The sequence below is a fragment of the Anomaloglossus baeobatrachus genome, unplaced genomic scaffold (assembly GCF_048569485.1).
Source record: "Anomaloglossus baeobatrachus isolate aAnoBae1 unplaced genomic scaffold, aAnoBae1.hap1 Scaffold_213, whole genome shotgun sequence".
Classification (NCBI taxonomy): Eukaryota; Metazoa; Chordata; class Amphibia; order Anura; family Aromobatidae; genus Anomaloglossus; species Anomaloglossus baeobatrachus.
In genome coordinates, this window is record NW_027441983.1 from 61407 (window position 1) to 85045 (window position 23639).

The 23639-nt window shown below is 47.7% G+C and overlaps 12 non-coding genes across 12 annotated transcripts; all 12 read left to right on the forward strand.

Annotated features, from left to right (window-relative positions):
• Nucleotides 1-353: 353 nt before the first annotated feature.
• On the forward strand, nt 354-546 carry LOC142261305 (U2 spliceosomal RNA). The gene has a single exon (XR_012729039.1). It is a non-coding gene; the product is annotated as a U2 spliceosomal RNA (small nuclear RNA).
• A 1387-nt stretch (nt 547-1933) lies between these two features.
• LOC142261280 (U2 spliceosomal RNA) lies at nt 1934-2124 on the forward strand. The gene has a single exon (XR_012729019.1). It is a non-coding gene; the product is annotated as a U2 spliceosomal RNA (small nuclear RNA).
• A 2189-nt stretch (nt 2125-4313) lies between these two features.
• LOC142261306 (U2 spliceosomal RNA) lies at nt 4314-4506 on the forward strand. The gene has a single exon (XR_012729040.1). It is a non-coding gene; the product is annotated as a U2 spliceosomal RNA (small nuclear RNA).
• A 1387-nt stretch (nt 4507-5893) lies between these two features.
• Nucleotides 5894-6084, forward strand: LOC142261292 (U2 spliceosomal RNA). The gene has a single exon (XR_012729030.1). It is a non-coding gene; the product is annotated as a U2 spliceosomal RNA (small nuclear RNA).
• A 2189-nt stretch (nt 6085-8273) lies between these two features.
• Nucleotides 8274-8466, forward strand: LOC142261307 (U2 spliceosomal RNA). The gene has a single exon (XR_012729041.1). It is a non-coding gene; the product is annotated as a U2 spliceosomal RNA (small nuclear RNA).
• Nucleotides 8467-10655: 2189 nt separating this feature from the next.
• Nucleotides 10656-10848, forward strand: LOC142261308 (U2 spliceosomal RNA). The gene has a single exon (XR_012729042.1). It is a non-coding gene; the product is annotated as a U2 spliceosomal RNA (small nuclear RNA).
• Nucleotides 10849-12235: 1387 nt separating this feature from the next.
• Nucleotides 12236-12426, forward strand: LOC142261304 (U2 spliceosomal RNA). Its single transcript, XR_012729038.1, has one exon. It is a non-coding gene; the product is annotated as a U2 spliceosomal RNA (small nuclear RNA).
• A 2189-nt stretch (nt 12427-14615) lies between these two features.
• LOC142261344 (U2 spliceosomal RNA) lies at nt 14616-14808 on the forward strand. Its single transcript, XR_012729074.1, has one exon. It is a non-coding gene; the product is annotated as a U2 spliceosomal RNA (small nuclear RNA).
• A 1387-nt stretch (nt 14809-16195) lies between these two features.
• On the forward strand, nt 16196-16386 carry LOC142261316 (U2 spliceosomal RNA). Its single transcript, XR_012729049.1, has one exon. It is a non-coding gene; the product is annotated as a U2 spliceosomal RNA (small nuclear RNA).
• A 1387-nt stretch (nt 16387-17773) lies between these two features.
• Nucleotides 17774-17964, forward strand: LOC142261328 (U2 spliceosomal RNA). Its single transcript, XR_012729060.1, has one exon. It is a non-coding gene; the product is annotated as a U2 spliceosomal RNA (small nuclear RNA).
• Nucleotides 17965-20153: 2189 nt separating this feature from the next.
• LOC142261310 (U2 spliceosomal RNA) lies at nt 20154-20346 on the forward strand. The gene has a single exon (XR_012729043.1). It is a non-coding gene; the product is annotated as a U2 spliceosomal RNA (small nuclear RNA).
• A 1387-nt stretch (nt 20347-21733) lies between these two features.
• LOC142261341 (U2 spliceosomal RNA) lies at nt 21734-21924 on the forward strand. The gene has a single exon (XR_012729072.1). It is a non-coding gene; the product is annotated as a U2 spliceosomal RNA (small nuclear RNA).
• Nucleotides 21925-23639: the final 1715 nt, after the last annotated feature.

Below are 23639 nucleotides of genomic sequence, written 5' to 3' on the forward strand. Positions count from 1 at the left end.
CAACACCCGGTTGGAGGTCTGGGTCAGCTTCGGCTGAGAAACCAACACCCGGTTGGAGGTCCGGTTAGCCTTGGGCTGAGAAACCAACACCGGTTGACGGTCCGGGCAGTTTCGGCTGCGAAACCAACAACTAGTAGCTCTCTACTCCACTTGGGTAAGATGCCTGGGTGGACGCTGGGAGCAACGACAAGGCTCAACCAGGCTTCGGCTTGGGAGAGCACCGAAGATCCCTGACCCTTGCTGTGGCCTTCTGGCTCGGAGGGACGGGGTTGATTTTTGGGGACCCTCTCCTCACGGTGGGGTCCACACGAATCCTAGCCTTTGCACTGTTTTTGGTGTGACTTCGGTCATGCATTTTTTGTGGTGCTTTGGAAAGCTTCATTAAATCAAAAATCTGTTCTTATCAGTTTAATATCTGATACGTCCCCTATCTGGGGACCATATATTAAATGGATTTTTAGAACAGGGAGATGGAAAAAGAGCTTGCTCTGTCCACTCCACGCATTGACCTGGTATTGCAGTACCTCCAGGAACGGTGCACCCCTTCTTAACCCAGTTTCCAAAAGCAGAACTCAATTCACCTGATTCATATTAGCCCGATTTAATGAATTGGAAGAAAGCATACGTCTTCATATGCACCTCAATTTGGCCCATTCACTTTTCACACTTCCTCCTTTTGTTTTTTATCTTTCACACTTTTGACTTTCTTTATTCATCCAAATAGCAAACTCATCACCACTCAACCTGACCAACTCGGCTATGTCCCCGTGCTGCAGTTCTCTGTCTTATCTAGATCATTTGCAATTGAATGGAATAGATCCCTTTTGGACAAAGTGGATTCACCTGCTGCTGCAGTGACCACAGGTGTGATAAGATCTAGAATTGGCATCTGGTGCGATCTCTCCGCTTCCACTCCAAAGAAAGTTACCTGTTTATTCCTATCATGCATTGGTTTTTGGGGTTTTCTTTGAGTAATGATGATCTCTTTAGTAGTCTGTTGGCGCCCTCTCCTGGAGGAATAGTTTGCTTGCTCTTGGACATTCTAAAGGAGAGGTCATGATAGACATTGAGCTTCTGAGCTCAATTGGGGACAGTCATGGGTGATGAATGTTTGCAACCTACTGCGAAGCCTCATACCGCAATATAAGGAACGTCAAATACTAAGAAAGGGCGGCCTATGAAAGAATTACTACTTTCAATAAGTACACTTAAACGGCTAATTGGGAATAGAAAAACTGTAAAAAGCCCTCTGAGAAAGCCCCCCTCTAACCTTTGATAGTAAGCTTTTCTGTAGTCTGCCTGTTGATGTATTTTCCGTTTGAACTGTGCACAACATGAAGAGACGGAACACTGGCGGCTTGTCACAATGCCCCCCGATGACATCACAATAGCGCTGCTGCCTAGAAAACAAGCTGCGCAGAAGAAGTTGTTCTTTGGGTGGGAGGGTGGGCTAGTGGAAGGAGGGGGCAATCTCTTTTTTTCCCGGGTGGTAGGGGGATGACAGGAGAAGGGAAGCGGGTGGTGAGAAAGGTACAGAGGGCAGGGTTTGGGGGCTGGGAAGGAAAGGGAAAAGATTAGGGTTTGGGGATGATGAAAGGGCTTTCTACGGGTAAGGATGGCAAAGGGTGGCAGTGACGGAAAGTCAGGCAACCTGTCCTGTCCGTCTTTTTGTATCGTGAATTGGAAAGACTGCAAGGGGGAGGGGAGTTGCTTGCGCCCTAAAGGAGGAGTTATTCAGATTCATTGCAGTGGGCGGCGGCTGCAAAACGCACCATTCTTCTTGTTTTTGCTCTGCAAAGCAGCCTTTTCAAGGGTTGGCTTGGGTGACAAAATGTCTTGTGTAGGCGTGGGTTTGTCTCCCTCTCGCTCTCTCTCCCTAAGATGTGTCCGGCATAGGCCAGGGTGCCACTCGAGGCCCAAACCAATTCTGGTTATCGCTTCTCGGCCTTTTGGCTAAGATCAAGTGTAGTATCTGTTCTTATCAGTTTAATATCTGATACGTCCCCTATCTGGGGACCATATATTAAATGGATTTTTAGAACAGGGAGATGGAAAAAGAGCTTGCTCTGTCCACTCCACGCATTGACCTGGTATTGCAGTACCTCCAGGAACGGTGCACCCCTTCTTAACCCAGTTTCCAAAAGCAGAACTCAATTCACCTGATTCATATTAGCCCGATTTAATGAATTGGAAGAAAGCATACGTCTTCATATGCACCTCAATTTGGCCCATTCACTTTTCACACTTCCTCCTTTTGTTTTTTATCTTTCACACTTTTGACTTTCTTTATTCATCCAAATAGCAAACTCATCACCACTCAACCTGACCAACTCGGCTATGTCCCCGTGCTGCAGTTCTCTGTCTTATCTAGATCATTTGCAATTGAATGGAATAGATCCCTTTTGGACAAAGTGGATTCACCTGCTGCTGCAGTGACCACAGGTGTGATAAGATCTAGAATTGGCATCTGGTGCGATCTCTCCGCTTCCACTCCAAAGAAAGTTACCTGTTTATTCCTATCATGCATTGGTTTTTGGGGTTTTCTTTGAGTAATGATGATCTCTTTAGTAGTCTGTTGGCGCCCTCTCCTGGAGGAATAGTTTGCTTGCTCTTGGACATTCTAAAAGAGAGGTCATGATAGACATTGAGCTTCTGAGCTCAATTGGGGACAGTCATGGGTGATGAATGTTTGCAACCTACTGCGAAGCCTCATACCGCAATATAAGGAACGTCAAATACTAAGAAAGGGCGGCCTATGAAAGAATTACTACTTTCAATAAGTACACTTAAACGGCTAATTGGGAATAGAAAAACTGTAAAAAGCCCTCTGAGAAAGCCCCCCTCTAACCTTTGATAGTAAGCTTTTCTGTAGTCTGCCTGTTGATGTATTTTCCGTTTGAACTGTGCACAACATGAAGAGACGGAACACTGGCGGCTTGTCACAATGCCCCCCGATGACATCACAATAGCGCTGCTGCCTAGAAAACAAGCTGCGCAGAAGAAGTTGTTCTTTGGGTGGGAGGGTGGGCTAGTGGAAGGAGGGGGCAATCTCTTTTTTTCCCGGGTGGTAGGGGGATGACAGGAGAAGGGAAGCGGGTGGTGAGAAAGGTACAGAGGGCAGGGTTTGGGGGCTGGGAAGGAAAGGGAAAAGATTAGGGTTTGGGGATGATGAAAGGGCTTTCTACGGGTAAGGATGGCAAAGGGTGGCAGTGACGGAAAGTCAGGCAACCTGTCCTGTCCGTCTTTTTGTATCGTGAATTGGAAAGACTGCAAGGGGGAGGGGAGTTGCTTGCGCCCTAAAGGAGGAGTTATTCAGATTCATTGCAGTGGGCGGCGGCTGCAAAACGCACCATTCTTCTTGTTTTTGCTCTGCAAAGCAGCCTTTTCAAGGGTTGGCTTGGGTGACAAAATGTCTTGTGTAGGCGTGGGTTTGTCTCCCTCTCGCTCTCTCTCCCTAAGATGTGTCCGGCATAGGCCAGGGTGCCACTCGAGGCCCAAACCAATTCTGGTTATCGCTTCTCGGCCTTTTGGCTAAGATCAAGTGTAGTGTTGTTCGAAGAGGTGGTTTAAGCTCCAGGCCACCTTAGTACAATGATACAATGCACACTGGAAGGTTGCGCTTGCTAGTACTCTGGGTGGATAGTATATTCATCTAGAGGAAAACATGGCCCTACCAGGATCGAGGCTATTAGACTGAGTAAGGGTGGGGGGCTATGGTACAACGTGCCCCAGGACTGACGACCCTGGAGTGAGTCTGAGCTTGCTGGCTTGGGACCCCGGCAAGCCTTGGGCTCTGTAGCACACCGTACCTTGCCTTTTCATACTTTTTGAGCATATTACCCTATCCCGGCCTTCTGGCTAGAAAGGGAAATTTTTATAATCCCGGTCGGAGGTCTGGTCAGCTTTGGGCTGAGAAACTAACACCCGGTTGGAGGTCTGAGTCAGCTTCGGCTGAGAAACCAACACCCGGTTGGAGGTCTGGGTCAGCTTCGGCTGAGAAACCAACACCCGGTTGGAGGTCCGGTTAGCCTTGGGCTGAGAAACCAACACCGGTTGACGGTCCGGGCAGTTTCGGCTGCGAAACCAACAACTAGTAGCTCTCTACTCCACTTGGGTAAGATGCCTGGGTGGACGCTGGGAGCAATGACAAGGCTCAACCAGGCTTCGGCTTGGGAGAGCACCGAAGATCCCTGACCCTTGCTGTGGCCTTCTGGCTCGGAGGGACGGGGTTGATTTTTGGGGACCCTCTCCTCACGGTGGGGTCCACACGAATCCTAGCCTTTGCACTGTTTTTGGTGTGACTTCGGTCATGCATTTTTTGTGGTGCTTTGGAAAGCTTCATTAAATCAAAAATCTGTTCTTATCAGTTTAATATCTGATACGTCCCCTATCTGGGGACCATATATTAAATGGATTTTTAGAACAGGGAGATGGAAAAAGAGCTTGCTCTGTCCACTCCACGCATTGACCTGGTATTGCAGTACCTCCAGGAACGGTGCACCCCTTCTTAACCCAGTTTCCAAAAGCAGAACTCAATTCACCTGATTCATATTAGCCCGATTTAATGAATTGGAAGAAAGCATACGTCTTCATATGCACCTCAATTTGGCCCATTCACTTTTCACACTTCCTCCTTTTGTTTTTTATCTTTCACACTTTTGACTTTCTTTATTCATCCAAATAGCAAACTCATCACCACTCAACCTGACCAACTCGGCTATGTCCCCGTGCTGCAGTTCTCTGTCTTATCTAGATCATTTGCAATTGAATGGAATAGATCCCTTTTGGACAAAGTGGATTCACCTGCTGCTGCAGTGACCACAGGTGTGATAAGATCTAGAATTGGCATCTGGTGCGATCTCTCCGCTTCCACTCCAAAGAAAGTTACCTGTTTATTCCTATCATGCATTGGTTTTTGGGGTTTTCTTTGAGTAATGATGATCTCTTTAGTAGTCTGTTGGCGCCCTCTCCTGGAGGAATAGTTTGCTTGCTCTTGGACATTCTAAAAGAGAGGTCATGATAGACATTGAGCTTCTGAGCTCAATTGGGGACAGTCATGGGTGATGAATGTTTGCAACCTACTGCGAAGCCTCATACCGCAATATAAGGAACGTCAAATACTAAGAAAGGGCGGCCTATGAAAGAATTACTACTTTCAATAAGTACACTTAAACGGCTAATTGGGAATAGAAAAACTGTAAAAAGCCCTCTGAGAAAGCCCCCCTCTAACCTTTGATAGTAAGCTTTTCTGTAGTCTGCCTGTTGATGTATTTTCCGTTTGAACTGTGCACAACATGAAGAGACGGAACACTGGCGGCTTGTCACAATGCCCCCCGATGACATCACAATAGCGCTGCTGCCTAGAAAACAAGCTGCGCAGAAGAAGTTGTTCTTTGGGTGGGAGGGTGGGCTAGTGGAAGGAGGGGGCAATCTCTTTTTTTCCCGGGTGGTAGGGGGATGACAGGAGAAGGGAAGTGGGTGGTGAGAAAGGTACAGAGGGCAGGGTTTGGGGGCTGGGAAGGAAAGGGAAAAGATTAGGGTTTGGGGATGATGAAAGGGCTTTCTACGGGTAAGGATGGCAAAGGGTGGCAGTGACGGAAAGTCAGGCAACCTGTCCTGTCCGTCTTTTTGTATCGTGAATTGGAAAGACTGCAAGGGGGAGGGGAGTTGCTTGCGCCCTAAAGGAGGAGTTATTCAGATTCATTGCAGTGGGCGGCGGCTGCAAAACGCACCATTCTTCTTGTTTTTGCTCTGCAAAGCAGCCTTTTCAAGGGTTGGCTTGGGTGACAAAATGTCTTGTGTAGGCGTGGGTTTGTCTCCCTCTCGCTCTCTCTCCCTAAGATGTGTCCGGCATAGGCCAGGGTGCCACTCGAGGCCCAAACCAATTCTGGTTATCGCTTCTCGGCCTTTTGGCTAAGATCAAGTGTAGTATCTGTTCTTATCAGTTTAATATCTGATACGTCCCCTATCTGGGGACCATATATTAAATGGATTTTTAGAACAGGGAGATGGAAAAAGAGCTTGCTCTGTCCACTCCACGCATTGACCTGGTATTGCAGTACCTCCAGGAACGGTGCACCCCTTCTTAACCCAGTTTCCAAAAGCAGAACTCAATTCACCTGATTCATATTAGCCCGATTTAATGAATTGGAAGAAAGCATACGTCTTCATATGCACCTCAATTTGGCCCATTCACTTTTCACACTTCCTCCTTTTGTTTTTTATCTTTCACACTTTTGACTTTCTTTATTCATCCAAATAGCAAACTCATCACCACTCAACCTGACCAACTCGGCTATGTCCCCGTGCTGCAGTTCTCTGTCTTATCTAGATCATTTGCAATTGAATGGAATAGATCCCTTTTGGACAAAGTGGATTCACCTGCTGCTGCAGTGACCACAGGTGTGATAAGATCTAGAATTGGCATCTGGTGCGATCTCTCCGCTTCCACTCCAAAGAAAGTTACCTGTTTATTCCTATCATGCATTGGTTTTTGGGGTTTTCTTTGAGTAATGATGATCTCTTTAGTAGTCTGTTGGCGCCCTCTCCTGGAGGAATAGTTTGCTTGCTCTTGGACATTCTAAAAGAGAGGTCATGATAGACATTGAGCTTCTGAGCTCAATTGGGGACAGTCATGGGTGATGAATGTTTGCAACCTACTGCGAAGCCTCATACCGCAATATAAGGAACGTCAAATACTAAGAAAGGGCGGCCTATGAAAGAATTACTACTTTCAATAAGTACACTTAAACGGCTAATTGGGAATAGAAAAACTGTAAAAAGCCCTCTGAGAAAGCCCCCCTCTAACCTTTGATAGTAAGCTTTTCTGTAGTCTGCCTGTTGATGTATTTTCCGTTTGAACTGTGCACAACATGAAGAGACGGAACACTGGCGGCTTGTCACAATGCCCCCCGATGACATCACAATAGCGCTGCTGCCTAGAAAACAAGCTGCGCAGAAGAAGTTGTTCTTTGGGTGGGAGGGTGGGCTAGTGGAAGGAGGGGGCAATCTCTTTTTTTCCCGGGTGGTAGGGGGATGACAGGAGAAGGGAAGCGGGTGGTGAGAAAGGTACAGAGGGCAGGGTTTGGGGGCTGGGAAGGAAAGGGAAAAGATTAGGGTTTGGGGATGATGAAAGGGCTTTCTACGGGTAAGGATGGCAAAGGGTGGCAGTGACGGAAAGTCAGGCAACCTGTCCTGTCCGTCTTTTTGTATCGTGAATTGGAAAGACTGCAAGGGGGAGGGGAGTTGCTTGCGCCCTAAAGGAGGAGTTATTCAGATTCATTGCAGTGGGCGGCGGCTGCAAAACGCACCATTCTTCTTGTTTTTGCTCTGCAAAGCAGCCTTTTCAAGGGTTGGCTTGGGTGACAAAATGTCTTGTGTAGGCGTGGGTTTGTCTCCCTCTCGCTCTCTCTCCCTAAGATGTGTCCGGCATAGGCCAGGGTGCCACTCGAGGCCCAAACCAATTCTGGTTATCGCTTCTCGGCCTTTTGGCTAAGATCAAGTGTAGTGTTGTTCGAAGAGGTGGTTTAAGCTCCAGGCCACCTTAGTACAATGATACAATGCACACTGGAAGGTTGCGCTTGCTAGTACTCTGGGTGGATAGTATATTCATCTAGAGGAAAACATGGCCCTACCAGGATCGAGGCTATTAGACTGAGTAAGGGTGGGGGGCTATGGTACAACGTGCCCCAGGACTGACGACCCTGGAGTGAGTCTGAGCTTGCTGGCTTGGGACCCCGGCAAGCCTTGGGCTCTGTAGCACACCGTACCTTGCCTTTTCATACTTTTTGAGCATATTACCCTATCCCGGCCTTCTGGCTAGGAAGGGAAATTTTTATAATCCCGGTCGGAGGTCTGGTCAGCTTTGGGCTGAGAAACTAACACCCGGTTGGAGGTCTGGGTCAGCTTCGGCTGAGAAACCAACACCCGGTTGGAGGTCTGGGTCAGCTTCGGCTGAGAAACCAACACCCGGTTGGAGGTCCGGTTAGCCTTGGGCTGAGAAACCAACACCGGTTGACGGTCCGGGCAGTTTCGGCTGCGAAACCAACAACTAGTAGCTCTCTACTCCACTTGGGTAAGATGCCTGGGTGGACGCTGGGAGCAACGACAAGGCTCAACCAGGCTTCGGCTTGGGAGAGCACCGAAGATCCCTGACCCTTGCTGTGGCCTTCTGGCTCGGAGGGACGGGGTTGATTTTTGGGGACCCTCTCCTCACGGTGGGGTCCACACGAATCCTAGCCTTTGCACTGTTTTTGGTGTGACTTCGGTCATGCATTTTTTGTGGTGCTTTGGAAAGCTTCATTAAATCAAAAATCTGTTCTTATCAGTTTAATATCTGATACGTCCCCTATCTGGGGACCATATATTAAATGGATTTTTAGAACAGGGAGATGGAAAAAGAGCTTGCTCTGTCCACTCCACGCATTGACCTGGTATTGCAGTACCTCCAGGAACGGTGCACCCCTTCTTAACCCAGTTTCCAAAAGCAGAACTCAATTCACCTGATTCATATTAGCCCGATTTAATGAATTGGAAGAAAGCATACGTCTTCATATGCACCTCAATTTGGCCCATTCACTTTTCACACTTCCTCCTTTTGTTTTTTATCTTTCACACTTTTGACTTTCTTTATTCATCCAAATAGCAAACTCATCACCACTCAACCTGACCAACTCGGCTATGTCCCCGTGCTGCAGTTCTCTGTCTTATCTAGATCATTTGCAATTGAATGGAATAGATCCCTTTTGGACAAAGTGGATTCACCTGCTGCTGCAGTGACCACAGGTGTGATAAGATCTAGAATTGGCATCTGGTGCGATCTCTCCGCTTCCACTCCAAAGAAAGTTACCTGTTTATTCCTATCATGCATTGGTTTTTGGGGTTTTCTTTGAGTAATGATGATCTCTTTAGTAGTCTGTTGGCGCCCTCTCCTGGAGGAATAGTTTGCTTGCTCTTGGACATTCTAAAAGAGAGGTCATGATAGACATTGAGCTTCTGAGCTCAATTGGGGACAGTCATGGGTGATGAATGTTTGCAACCTACTGCGAAGCCTCATACCGCAATATAAGGAACGTCAAATACTAAGAAAGGGCGGCCTATGAAAGAATTACTACTTTCAATAAGTACACTTAAACGGCTAATTGGGAATAGAAAAACTGTAAAAAGCCCTCTGAGAAAGCCCCCCTCTAACCTTTGATAGTAAGCTTTTCTGTAGTCTGCCTGTTGATGTATTTTCCGTTTGAACTGTGCACAACATGAAGAGACGGAACACTGGCGGCTTGTCACAATGCCCCCCGATGACATCACAATAGCGCTGCTGCCTAGAAAACAAGCTGCGCAGAAGAAGTTGTTCTTTGGGTGGGAGGGTGGGCTAGTGGAAGGAGGGGGCAATCTCTTTTTTTCCCGGGTGGTAGGGGGATGACAGGAGAAGGGAAGCGGGTGGTGAGAAAGGTACAGAGGGCAGGGTTTGGGGGCTGGGAAGGAAAGGGAAAAGATTAGGGTTTGGGGATGATGAAAGGGCTTTCTACGGGTAAGGATGGCAAAGGGTGGCAGTGACGGAAAGTCAGGCAACCTGTCCTGTCCGTCTTTTTGTATCGTGAATTGGAAAGACTGCAAGGGGGAGGGGAGTTGCTTGCGCCCTAAAGGAGGAGTTATTCAGATTCATTGCAGTGGGCGGCGGCTGCAAAACGCACCATTCTTCTTGTTTTTGCTCTGCAAAGCAGCCTTTTCAAGGGTTGGCTTGGGTGACAAAATGTCTTGTGTAGGCGTGGGTTTGTCTCCCTCTCGCTCTCTCTCCCTAAGATGTGTCCGGCATAGGCCAGGGTGCCACTCGAGGCCCAAACCAATTCTGGTTATCGCTTCTCGGCCTTTTGGCTAAGATCAAGTGTAGTGTTGTTCGAAGAGGTGGTTTAAGCTCCAGGCCACCTTAGTACAATGATACAATGCACACTGGAAGGTTGCGCTTGCTAGTACTCTGGGTGGATAGTATATTCATCTAGAGGAAAACATGGCCCTACCAGGATCGAGGCTATTAGACTGAGTAAGGGTGGGGGGCTATGGTACAACGTGCCCCAGGACTGATGACCCTGGAGTGAGTCTGAGCTTGCTGGCTTGGGACCCCGGCAAGCCTTGGGCTCTGTAGCACACCGTACCTTGCCTTTTCATACTTTTTGAGCATATTACCCTATCCCGGCCTTCTGGCTAGGAAGGGAAATTTTTATAATCCCGGTCGGAGGTCTGGTCAGCTTTGGGCTGAGAAACTAACACCCGGTTGGAGGTCTGGGTCAGCTTCGGCTGAGAAACCAACACCCGGTTGGAGGTCTGGGTCAGCTTCGGCTGAGAAACCAACACCCGGTTGGAGGTCCGGTTAGCCTTGGGCTGAGAAACCAACACCGGTTGACGGTCCGGGCAGTTTCGGCTGCGAAACCAACAACTAGTAGCTCTCTACTCCACTTGGGTAAGATGCCTGGGTGGACGCTGGGAGCAACGACAAGGCTCAACCAGGCTTCGGCTTGGGAGAGCACCGAAGATCCCTGACCCTTGCTGTGGCCTTCTGGCTCGGAGGGACGGGGTTGATTTTTGGGGACCCTCTCCTCACGGTGGGGTCCACACGAATCCTAGCCTTTGCACTGTTTTTGGTGTGACTTCGGTCATGCATTTTTTGTGGTGCTTTGGAAAGCTTCATTAAATCAAAAATCTGTTCTTATCAGTTTAATATCTGATACGTCCCCTATCTGGGGACCATATATTAAATGGATTTTTAGAACAGGGAGATGGAAAAAGAGCTTGCTCTGTCCACTCCACGCATTGACCTGGTATTGCAGTACCTCCAGGAACGGTGCACCCCTTCTTAACCCAGTTTCCAAAAGCAGAACTCAATTCACCTGATTCATATTAGCCCGATTTAATGAATTGGAAGAAAGCATACGTCTTCATATGCACCTCAATTTGGCCCATTCACTTTTCACACTTCCTCCTTTTGTTTTTTATCTTTCACACTTTTGACTTTCTTTATTCATCCAAATAGCAAACTCATCACCACTCAACCTGACCAACTCGGCTATGTCCCCGTGCTGCAGTTCTCTGTCTTATCTAGATCATTTGCAATTGAATGGAATAGATCCCTTTTGGACAAAGTGGATTCACCTGCTGCTGCAGTGACCACAGGTGTGATAAGATCTAGAATTGGCATCTGGTGCGATCTCTCCGCTTCCACTCCAAAGAAAGTTACCTGTTTATTCCTATCATGCATTGGTTTTTGGGGTTTTCTTTGAGTAATGATGATCTCTTTAGTAGTCTGTTGGCGCCCTCTCCTGGAGGAATAGTTTGCTTGCTCTTGGACATTCTAAAAGAGAGGTCATGATAGACATTGAGCTTCTGAGCTCAATTGGGGACAGTCATGGGTGATGAATGTTTGCAACCTACTGCGAAGCCTCATACCGCAATATAAGGAACGTCAAATACTAAGAAAGGGCGGCCTATGAAAGAATTACTACTTTCAATAAGTACACTTAAACGGCTAATTGGGAATAGAAAAACTGTAAAAAGCCCTCTGAGAAAGCCCCCCTCTAACCTTTGATAGTAAGCTTTTCTGTAGTCTGCCTGTTGATGTATTTTCCGTTTGAACTGTGCACAACATGAAGAGACGGAACACTGGCGGCTTGTCACAATGCCCCCCGATGACATCACAATAGCGCTGCTGCCTAGAAAACAAGCTGCGCAGAAAAAGTTGTTCTTTGGGTGGGAGGGTGGGCTAGTGGAAGGAGGGGGCAATCTCTTTTTTTCCTGGGTGGTAGGGGGATGACAGGAGAAGGGAAGCGGGTGGTGAGAAAGGTACAGAGGGCAGGGTTTGGGGGCTGGGAAGGAAAGGGAAAAGATTAGGGTTTGGGGATGATGAAAGGGCTTTCTACGGGTAAGGATGGCAAAGGGTGGCAGTGACAGAAAGTCAGGCAACCTGTCCTGTCCGTCTTTTTGTATCGTGAATTGGAAAGACTGCAAGGGGGAGGGGAGTTGCTTGCGCCCTAAAGGAGGAGTTATTCAGATTCATTGCAGTGGGCGGCGGCTGCAAAACGCACCATTCTTCTTGTTTTTGCTCTGCAAAGCAGCCTTTTCAAGGGTTGGCTTGGGTGACAAAATGTCTTGTGTAGGCGTGGGTTTGTCTCCCTCTCGCTCTCTCTCCCTAAGATGTGTCCGGCATAGGCCAGGGTGCCACTCGAGGCCCAAACCAATTCTGGTTATCGCTTCTCGGCCTTTTGGCTAAGATCAAGTGTAGTATCTGTTCTTATCAGTTTAATATCTGATACGTCCCCTATCTGGGGACCATATATTAAATGGATTTTTAGAACAGGGAGATGGAAAAAGAGCTTGCTCTGTCCACTCCACGCATTGACCTGGTATTGCAGTACCTCCAGGAACGGTGCACCCCTTCTTAACCCAGTTTCCAAAAGCAGAACTCAATTCACCTGATTCATATTAGCCCGATTTAATGAATTGGAAGAAAGCATACGTCTTCATATGCACCTCAATTTGGCCCATTCACTTTTCACACTTCCTCCTTTTGTTTTTTATCTTTCACACTTTTGACTTTCTTTATTCATCCAAATAGCAAACTCATCACCACTCAACCTGACCAACTCGGCTATGTCCTCGTGCTGCAGTTCTCTGTCTTATCTAGATCATTTGCAATTGAATGGAATAGATCCCTTTTGGACAAAGTGGATTCACCTGCTGCTGCAGTGACCACAGGTGTGATAAGATCTAGAATTGGCATCTGGTGCGATCTCTCCGCTTCCACTCCAAAGAAAGTTACCTGTTTATTCCTATCATGCATTGGTTTTTGGGGTTTTCTTTGAGTAATGATGATCTCTTTAGTAGTCTGTTGGCGCCCTCTCCTGGAGGAATAGTTTGCTTGCTCTTGGACATTCTAAAAGAGAGGTCATGATAGACATTGAGCTTCTGAGCTCAATTGGGGACTGTCATGGGTGATGAATGTTTGCAACCTACTGCGAAGCCTCATACCGCAATATAAGGAACGTCAAATACTAAGAAAGGGCGGCCTATGAAAGAATTACTACTTTCAATAAGTACACTTAAACGGCTAATTGGGAATAGAAAAACTGTAAAAAGCCCTCTGAGAAAGCCCCCCTCTAACCTTTGATAGTAAGCTTTTCTGTAGTCTGCCTGTTGATGTATTTTCCGTTTGAACTGTGCACAACATGAAGAGACGGAACACTGGCGGCTTGTCACAATGCCCCCCGATGACATCACAATAGCGCTGCTGCCTAGAAAACAAGCTGCGCAGAAGAAGTTGTTCTTTGGGTGGGAGGGTGGGCTAGTGGAAGGAGGGGGCAATCTCTTTTTTTCCCGGGTGGTAGGGGGATGACAGGAGAAGGGAAGCGGGTGGTGAGAAAGGTACAGAGGGCAGGGTTTGGGGGCTGGGAAGGAAAGGGAAAAGATTAGGGTTTGGGGATGATGAAAGGGCTTTCTACGGGTAAGGATGGCAAAGGGTGGCAGTGACGGAAAGTCAGGCAACCTGTCCTGTCCGTCTTTTTGTATCGTGAATTGGAAAGACTGCAAGGGGGAGGGGAGTTGCTTGCGCCCTAAAGGAGGAGTTATTCAGATTCATTGCAGTGGGCGGCGGCTGCAAAACGCACCATTCTTCTTGTTTTTGCTCTGCAAAGCAGCCTTTTCAAGGGTTGGCTTGGGTGACAAAATGTCTTGTGTAGGCGTGGGTTTGTCTCCCTCTCGCTCTCTCTCCCTAAGATGTGTCCGGCATAGGCCAGGGTGCCACTCGAGGCCCAAACCAATTCTGGTTATCGCTTCTCGGCCTTTTGGCTAAGATCAAGTGTAGTGTTGTTCGAAGAGGTGGTTTAAGCTCCAGGCCACCTTAGTACAATGATACAATGCACACTGGAAGGTTGCGCTTGCTAGTACTCTGGGTGGATAGTATATTCATCTAGAGGAAAACATGGCCCTACCAGGATCGAGGCTATTAGACTGAGTAAGGGTGGGGGGCTATGGTACAACGTGCCCCAGGACTGACGACCCTGGAGTGAGTCTGAGCTTGCTGGCTTGGGACCCCGGCAAGCCTTGGGCTCTGTAGCACACCGTACCTTGCCTTTTCATACTTTTTGAGCATATTACCCTATCCCGGCCTTCTGGCTAGGAAGGGAAATTTTTATAATCCCGGTCGGAGGTCTGGTCAGCTTTGGGCTGAGAAACTAACACCCGGTTGGAGGTCTGGGTCAGCTTCGGCTGAGAAACCAACACCCGGTTGGAGGTCTGGGTCAGCTTCGGCTGAGAAACCAACACCCGGTTGGAGGTCCGGTTAGCCTTGGGCTGAGAAACCAACACCGGTTGACGGTCCGGGCAGTTTCGGCTGCGAAACCAACAACTAGTAGCTCTCTACTCCACTTGGGTAAGATGCCTGGGTGGACGCTGGGAGCAACGACAAGGCTCAACCAGGCTTCGGCTTGGGAGAGCACCGAAGATCCCTGACCCTTGCTGTGGCCTTCTGGCTCGGAGGGACGGGGTTGATTTTTGGGGACCCTCTCCTCACGGTGGGGTCCACACGAATCCTAGCCTTTGCACTGTTTTTGGTGTGACTTCGGTCATGCATTTTTTGTGGTGCTTTGGAAAGCTTCATTAAATCAAAAACCTGTTCTTATCAGTTTAATATCTGATACGTCCCCTATCTGGGGACCATATATTAAATGGATTTTTAGAACAGGGAGATGGAAAAAGAGCTTGCTCTGTCCACTCCACGCATTGACCTGGTATTGCAGTACCTCCAGGAACGGTGCACCCCTTCTTAACCCAGTTTCCAAAAGCAGAACTCAATTCACCTGATTCATATTAGCCCGATTTAATGAATTGGAAGAAAGCATACGTCTTCATATGCACCTCAATTTGGCCCATTCACTTTTCACACTTCCTCCTTTTGTTTTTTATCTTTCACACTTTTGACTTTCTTTATTCATCCAAATAGCAAACTCATCACCACTCAACCTGACCAACTCGGCTATGTCCCCGTGCTGCAGTTCTCTGTCTTATCTAGATCATTTGCAATTGAATGGAATAGATCCCTTTTGGACAAAGTGGATTCACCTGCTGCTGCAGTGACCACAGGTGTGATAAGATCTAGAATTGGCATCTGGTGCGATCTCTCCGCTTCCACTCCAAAGAAAGTTACCTGTTTATTCCTATCATGCATTGGTTTTTGGGGTTTTCTTTGAGTAATGATGATCTCTTTAGTAGTCTGTTGGCGCCCTCTCCTGGAGGAATAGTTTGCTTGCTCTTGGACATTCTAAAAGAGAGGTCATGATAGACATTGAGCTTCTGAGCTCAATTGGGGACAGTCATGGGTGATGAATGTTTGCAACCTACTGCGAAGCCTCATACCGCAATATAAGGAACGTCAAATACTAAGAAAGGGCGGCCTATGAAAGAATTACTACTTTCAATAAGTACACTTAAACGGCTAATTGGGAATAGAAAAACTGTAAAAAGCCCTCTGAGAAAGCCCCCCTCTAACCTTTGATAGTAAGCTTTTCTGTAGTCTGCCTGTTGATGTATTTTCCGTTTGAACTGTGCACAACATGAAGAGACGGAACACTGGCGGCTTGTCACAATGCCCCCCGATGACATCACAATAGCGCTGCTGCCTAGAAAACAAGCTGCGCAGAAGAAGTTGTTCTTTGGGTGGGAGGGTGGGCTAGTGGAAGGAGGGGGCAATCTCTTTTTTTCCCGGGTGGTAGGGGGATGACAGGAGAAGGGAAGCGGGTGGTGAGAAAGGTACAGAGGGCAGGGTTTGGGGGCTGGGAAGGAAAGGGAAAAGATTAGGGTTTGGGGATGATGAAAGGGCTTTCTACGGGTAAGGATGGCAAAGGGTGGCAGTGACGGAAAGTCAGGCAACCTGTCCTGTCCGTCTTTTTGTATCGTGAATTGGAAAGACTGCAAGGGGGAGGGGAGTTGCTTGCGCCCTAAAGGAGAAGTTATTCAGATTCATTGCAGTGGGCGGCGGCTGCAAAACGCACCATTCTTCTTGTTTTTGCTCTGCAAAGCAGCCTTTTCAAGGGTTGGCTTGGGTGACAAAATGTCTTGTGTAGGCGTGGGTTTGTCTCCCTCTCGCTCTCTCTCCCTAAGATGTGTCCGGCATAGGCCAGGGTGCCACTCGAGGCCCAAACCAATTCTGGTTATCGCTTCTCGGCCTTTTGGCTAAGATCAAGTGTAGTATCTGTTCTTATCAGTTTAATATCTGATACGTCCCCTATCTGGGGACCATATATTAAATGGATTTTTAGAACAGGGAGATGGAAAAAGAGCTTGCTCTGTCCACTCCACGCATTGACCTGGTATTGCAGTACCTCCAGGAACGGTGCACCCCTTCTTAACCCAGTTTCCAAAAGCAGAACTCAATTCACCTGATTCATATTAGCCCGATTTAATGAATTGGAAGAAAGCATACGTCTTCATATGCACCTCAATTTGGCCCATTCACTTTTCACACTTCCTCCTTTTGTTTTTTATCTTTCACACTTTTGACTTTCTTTATTCATCCAAATAGCAAACTCATCACCACTCAACCTGACCAACTCGGCTATGTCCCCGTGCTGCAGTTCTCTGTCTTATCTAGATCATTTGCAATTGAATGGAATAGATCCCTTTTGGACAAAGTGGATTCACCTGCTGCTGCAGTGACCACAGGTGTGATAAGATCTAGAATTGGCATCTGGTGCGATCTCTCCGCTTCCACTCCAAAGAAAGTTACCTGTTTATTCCTATCATGCATTGGTTTTTGGGGTTTTCTTTGAGTAATGATGATCTCTTTAGTAGTCTGTTGGCGCCCTCTCCTGGAGGAATAGTTTGCTTGCTCTTGGACATTCTAAAAGAGAGGTCATGATAGACATTGAGCTTCTGAGCTCAATTGGGGACAGTCATGGGTGATGAATGTTTGCAACCTACTGCGAAGCCTCATACCGCAATATAAGGAACGTCAAATACTAAGAAAGGGCGGCCTATGAAAGAATTACTACTTTCAATAAGTACACTTAAACGGCTAATTGGGAATAGAAAAACTGTAAAAAGCCCTCTGAGAAAGCCCCCCTCTAACCTTTGATAGTAAGCTTTTCTGTAGTCTGCCTGTTGATGTATTTTCCGTTTGAACTGTGCACAACATGAAGAGACGGAACACTGGCGGCTTGTCACAATGCCCCCCGATGACATCACAATAGCGCTGCTGCCTAGAAAACAAGCTGCGCAGAAGAAGTTGTTCTTTGGGTGGGAGGGTGGGCTAGTGGAAGGAGGGGGCAATCTCTTTTTTTCCCGGGTGGTAGGGGGATGACAGGAGAAGGGATGCGGGTGGTGAGAAAGGTACAGAGGGCAGGGTTTGGGGGCTGGGAAGGAAAGGGAAAAGATTAGGGTTTGGGGATGATGAAAGGGCTTTCTACGGGTAAGGATGGCAAAGGGTGGCAGTGACGGAAAGTCAGGCAACCTGTCCTGTCCGTCTTTTTGTATCGTGAATTGGAAAGACTGCAAGGGGGAGGGGAGTTGCTTGCGCCCTAAAGGAGGAGTTATTCAGATTCATTGCAGTGGGCGGCGGCTGCAAAACGCACCATTCTTCTTGTTTTTGCTCTGCAAAGCAGCCTTTTCAAGGGTTGGCTTGGGTGACAAAATGTCTTGTGTAGGCGTGGGTTTGTCTCCCTCTCGCTCTCTCTCCCTAAGATGTGTCCGGCATAGGCCAGGGTGCCACTCGAGGCCCAAACCAATTCTGGTTATCGCTTCTCGGCCTTTTGGCTAAGATCAAGTGTAGTATCTGTTCTTATCAGTTTAATATCTGATACGTCCCCTATCTGGGGACCATATATTAAATGGATTTTTAGAACAGGGAGATGGAAAAAGAGCTTGCTCTGTCCACTCCACGCATTGACCTGGTATTGCAGTACCTCCAGGAACGGTGCACCCCTTCTTAACCCAGTTTCCAAAAGCAGAACTCAATTCACCTGATTCATATTAGCCCGATTTAATGAATTGGAAGAAAGCATACGTCTTCATATGCACCTCAATTTGGCCCATTCACTTTTCACACTTCCTCCTTTTGTTTTTTATCTTTCACACTTTTGACTTTCTTTATTCATCCAAATAGCAAACTCATCACCACTCAACCTGACCAACTCGGCTATGTCCCCGTGCTGCAGTTCTCTGTCTTATCTAGATCATTTGCAATTGAATGGAATAGATCCCTTTTGGACAAAGTGGATTCACCTGCTGCTGCAGTGACCACAGGTGTGATAAGATCTAGAATTGGCATCTGGTGCGATCTCTCCGCTTCCACTCCAAAGAAAGTTACCTGTTTATTCCTATCATGCATTGGTTTTTGGGGTTTTCTTTGAGTAATGATGATCTCTTTAGTAGTCTGTTGGCGCCCTCTCCTGGAGGAATAGTTTGCTTGCTCTTGGACATTCTAAAAGAGAGGTCATGATAGACATTGAGCTTCTGAGCTCAATTGGGGACAGTCATGGGTGATGAATGTTTGCAACCTACTGCGAAGCCTCATACCGCAATATAAGGAACGTCAAATACTAAGAAAGGGCGGCCTATGAAAGAATTACTACTTTCAATAAGTACACTTAAACGGCTAATTGGGAATAGAAAAACTGTAAAAAGCCCTCTGAGAAAGCCCCCCTCTAACCTTTGATAGTAAGCTTTTCTGTAGTCTGCCTGTTGATGTATTTTCCGTTTGAACTGTGCACAACATGAAGAGACGGAACACTGGCGGCTTGTCACAATGCCCCCCGATGACATCACAATAGCGCTGCTGCCTAGAAAACAAGCTGCGCAGAAGAAGTTGTTCTTTGGGTGGGAGGGTGGGCTAGTGGAAGGAGGGGGCAATCTCTTTTTTTCCCGGGTGGTAGGGGGATGACAGGAGAAGGGAAGCGGGTGGTGAGAAAGGTACAGAGGGCAGGGTTTGGGGGCTGGGAAGGAAAGGGAAAAGATTAGGGTTTGGGGATGATGAAAGGGCTTTCTACGGGTAAGGATGGCAAAGGGTGGCAGTGACGGAAAGTCAGGCAACCTGTCCTGTCCGTCTTTTTGTATCGTGAATTGGAAAGACTGCAAGGGGGAGGGGAGTTGCTTGCGCCCTAAAGGAGGAGTTATTCAGATTCATTGCAGTGGGCGGCGGCTGCAAAACGCACCATTCTTCTTGTTTTTGCTCTGCAAAGCAGCCTTTTCAAGGGTTGGCTTGGGTGACAAAATGTCTTGTGTAGGCGTGGGTTTGTCTCCCTCTCGCTCTCTCTCCCTAAGATGTGTCCGGCATAGGCCAGGGTGCCACTCGAGGCCCAAACCAATTCTGGTTATCGCTTCTCGGCCTTTTGGCTAAGATCAAGTGTAGTGTTGTTCGAAGAGGTGGTTTAAGCTCCAGGCCACCTTAGTACAATGATACAATGCACACTGGAAGGTTGCGCTTGCTAGTACTCTGGGTGGATAGTATATTCATCTAGAGGAAAACATGGCCCTACCAGGATCGAGGCTATTAGACTGAGTAAGGGTGGGGGGCTATGGTACAACGTGCCCCAGGACTGACGACCCTGGAGTGAGTCTGAGCTTGCTGGCTTGGGACCCCGGCAAGCCTTGGGCTCTGTAGCACACCGTACCTTGCCTTTTCATACTTTTTGAGCATATTACCCTATCCCGGCCTTCTGGCTAGGAAGGGAAATTTTTATAATCCCGGTCGGAGGTCTGGTCAGCTTTGGGCTGAGAAACTAACACCCGGTTGGAGGTCTGGGTCAGCTTCGGCTGAGAAACCAACACCCGGTTGGAGGTCTGGGTCAGCTTCGGCTGAGAAACCAACACCCGGTTGGAGGTCCGGTTAGCCTTGGGCTGAGAAACCAACACCGGTTGACGGTCCGGGCAGTTTCGGCTGCGAAACCAACAACTAGTAGCTCTCTACTCCACTTGGGTAAGATGCCTGGGTGGACGCTGGGAGCAACGACAAGGCTCAACCAGGCTTCGGCTTGGGAGAGCACCGAAGATCCCTGACCCTTGCTGTGGCCTTCTGGCTCGGAGGGACGGGGTTGATTTTTGGGGACCCTCTCCTCACGGTGGGGTCCACACGAATCCTAGCCTTTGCACTGTTTTTGGTGTGACTTCGGTCATGCATTTTTTGTGGTGCTTTGGAAAGCTTCATTAAATCAAAAATCTGTTCTTATCAGTTTAATATCTGATACGTCCCCTATCTGGGGACCATATATTAAATGGATTTTTAGAACAGGGAGATGGAAAAAGAGCTTGCTCTGTCCACTCCACGCATTGACCTGGTATTGCAGTACCTCCAGGAACGGTGCACCCCTTCTTAACCCAGTTTCCAAAAGCAGAACTCAATTCACCTGATTCATATTAGCCCGATTTAATGAATTGGAAGAAAGCATACGTCTTCATATGCACCTCAATTTGGCCCATTCACTTTTCACACTTCCTCCTTTTGTTTTTTATCTTTCACACTTTTGACTTTCTTTATTCATCCAAATAGCAAACTCATCACCACTCAACCTGACCAACTCGGCTATGTCCCCGTGCTGCAGTTCTCTGTCTTATCTAGATCATTTGCAATTGAATGGAATAGATCCCTTTTGGACAAAGTGGATTCACCTGCTGCTGCAGTGACCACAGGTGTGATAAGATCTAGAATTGGCATCTGGTGCGATCTCTCCGCTTCCACTCCAAAGAAAGTTACCTGTTTATTCCTATCATGCATTGGTTTTTGGGGTTTTCTTTGAGTAATGATGATCTCTTTAGTAGTCTGTTGGCGCCCTCTCCTGGAGGAATAGTTTGCTTGCTCTTGGACATTCTAAAAGAGAGGTCATGATAGACATTGAGCTTCTGAGCTCAATTGGGGACAGTCATGGGTGATGAATGTTTGCAACCTACTGCGAAGCCTCATACCGCAATATAAGGAACGTCAAATACTAAGAAAGGGCGGCCTATGAAAGAATTACTACTTTCAATAAGTACACTTAAACGGCTAATTGGGAATAGAAAAACTGTAAAAAGCCCTCTGAGAAAGCCCCCCTCTAACCTTTGATAGTAAGCTTTTCTGTAGTCTGCCTGTTGATGTATTTTCCGTTTGAACTGTGCACAACATGAAGAGACGGAACACTGGCGGCTTGTCACAATGCCCCCCGATGACATCACAATAGCGCTGCTGCCTAGAAAACAAGCTGCGCAGAAGAAGTTGTTCTTTGGGTGGGAGGGTGGGCTAGTGGAAGGAGGGGGCAATCTCTTTTTTTCCCGGGTGGTAGGGGGATGACAGGAGAAGGGAAGCGGGTGGTGAGAAAGGTACAGAGGGCAGGGTTTGGGGGCTGGGAAGGAAAGGGAAAAGATTAGGGTTTGGGGATGATGAAAGGGCTTTCTACGGGTAAGGATGGCAAAGGGTGGCAGTGACGGAAAGTCAGGCAACCTGTCCTGTCCGTCTTTTTGTATCGTGAATTGGAAAGACTGCAAGGGGGAGGGGAGTTGCTTGCGCCCTAAAGGAGGAGTTATTCAGATTCATTGCAGTGGGCGGCGGCTGCAAAACGCACCATTCTTCTTGTTTTTGCTCTGCAAAGCAGCCTTTTCAAGGGTTGGCTTGGGTGACAAAATGTCTTGTGTAGGCGTGGGTTTGTCTCCCTCTCGCTCCCTCTCCCTAAGATGTGTCCGGCATAGGCCAGGGTGCCACTCGAGGCCCAAACCAATTCTGGTTATCGCTTCTCGGCCTTTTGGCTAAGATCAAGTGTAGTATCTGTTCTTATCAGTTTAATATCTGATACGTCCCCTATCTGGGGACCATATATTAAATGGATTTTTAGAACAGGGAGATGGAAAAAGAGCTTGCTCTGTCCACTCCACGCATTGACCTGGTATTGCAGTACCTCCAGGAACGGTGCACCCCTTCTTAACCCAGTTTCCAAAAGCAGAACTCAATTCACCTGATTCATATTAGCCCGATTTAATGAATTGGAAGAAAGCATACGTCTTCATATGCACCTCAATTTGGCCCATTCACTTTTCACACTTCCTCCTTTTGTTTTTTATCTTTCACACTTTTGACTTTCTTTATTCATCCAAATAGCAAACTCATCACCACTCAACCTGACCAACTCGGCTATGTCCCCGTGCTGCAGTTCTCTGTCTTATCTAGATCATTTGCAATTGAATGGAATAGATCCCTTTTGGACAAAGTGGATTCACCTGCTGCTGCAGTGACCACAGGTGTGATAAGATCTAGAATTGGCATCTGGTGCGATCTCTCCGCTTCCACTCCAAAGAAAGTTACCTGTTTATTCCTATCATGCATTGGTTTTTGGGGTTTTCTTTGAGTAATGATGATCTCTTTAGTAGTCTGTTGGCGCCCTCTCCTGGAGGAATAGTTTGCTTGCTCTTGGACATTCTAAAAGAGAGGTCATGATAGACATTGAGCTTCTGAGCTCAATTGGGGACAGTCATGGGTGATGAATGTTTGCAACCTACTGCGAAGCCTCATACCGCAATATAAGGAACGTCAAATACTAAGAAAGGGCGGCCTATGAAAGAATTACTACTTTCAATAAGTACACTTAAACGGCTAATTGGGAATAGAAAAACTGTAAAAAGCCCTCTGAGAAAGCCCCCCTCTAACCTTTGATAGTAAGCTTTTCTGTAGTCTGCCTGTTGATGTATTTTCCGTTTGAACTGTGCACAACATGAAGAGACGGAACACTGGCGGCTTGTCACAATGCCCCCCGATGACATCACAATAGCGCTGCTGCCTAGAAAACAAGCTGCGCAGAAGAAGTTGTTCTTTGGGTGGGAGGGTGGGCTAGTGGAAGGAGGGGGCAATCTCTTTTTTTCCCGGGTGGTAGGGGGATGACAGGAGAAGGGAAGCGGGTGGTGAGAAAGGTACAGAGGGCAGGGTTTGGGGGCTGGGAAGGAAAGGGAAAAGATTAGGGTTTGGGGATGATGAAAGGGCTTTCTACGGGTAAGGATGGCAAAGGGTGGCAGTGACGGAAAGTCAGGCAACCTGTCCTGTCCGTCTTTTTGTATCGTGAATTGGAAAGACTGCAAGGGGGAGGGGAGTTGCTTGCGCCCTAAAGGAGGAGTTATTCAGATTCATTGCAGTGGGCGGCGGCTGCAAAACGCACCATTCTTCTTGTTTTTGCTCTGCAAAGCAGCCTTTTCAAGGGTTGGCTTGGGTGACAAAATGTCTTGTGTAGGCGTGGGTTTGTCTCCCTCTCGCTCTCTCTCCCTAAGATGTGTCCGGCATAGGCCAGGGTGCCACTCGAGGCCCAAACCAATTCTGGTTATCGCTTCTCGGCCTTTTGGCTAAGATCAAGTGTAGTGTTGTTCGAAGAGGTGGTTTAAGCTCCAGGCCACCTTAGTACAATGATACAATGCACACTGGAAGGTTGCGCTTGCTAGTACTCTGGGTGGATAGTATATTCATCTAGAGGAAAACATGGCCCTACCAGGATCGAGGCTATTAGACTGAGTAAGGGTGGGGGGCTATGGTACAACGTGCCCCAGGACTGACGACCCTGGACTGAGTCTGAGCTTGCTGGCTTGGGACCCCGGCAAGCCTTGGGCTCTGTAGCACACCGTACCTTGCCTTTTCATACTTTTTGAGCATATTA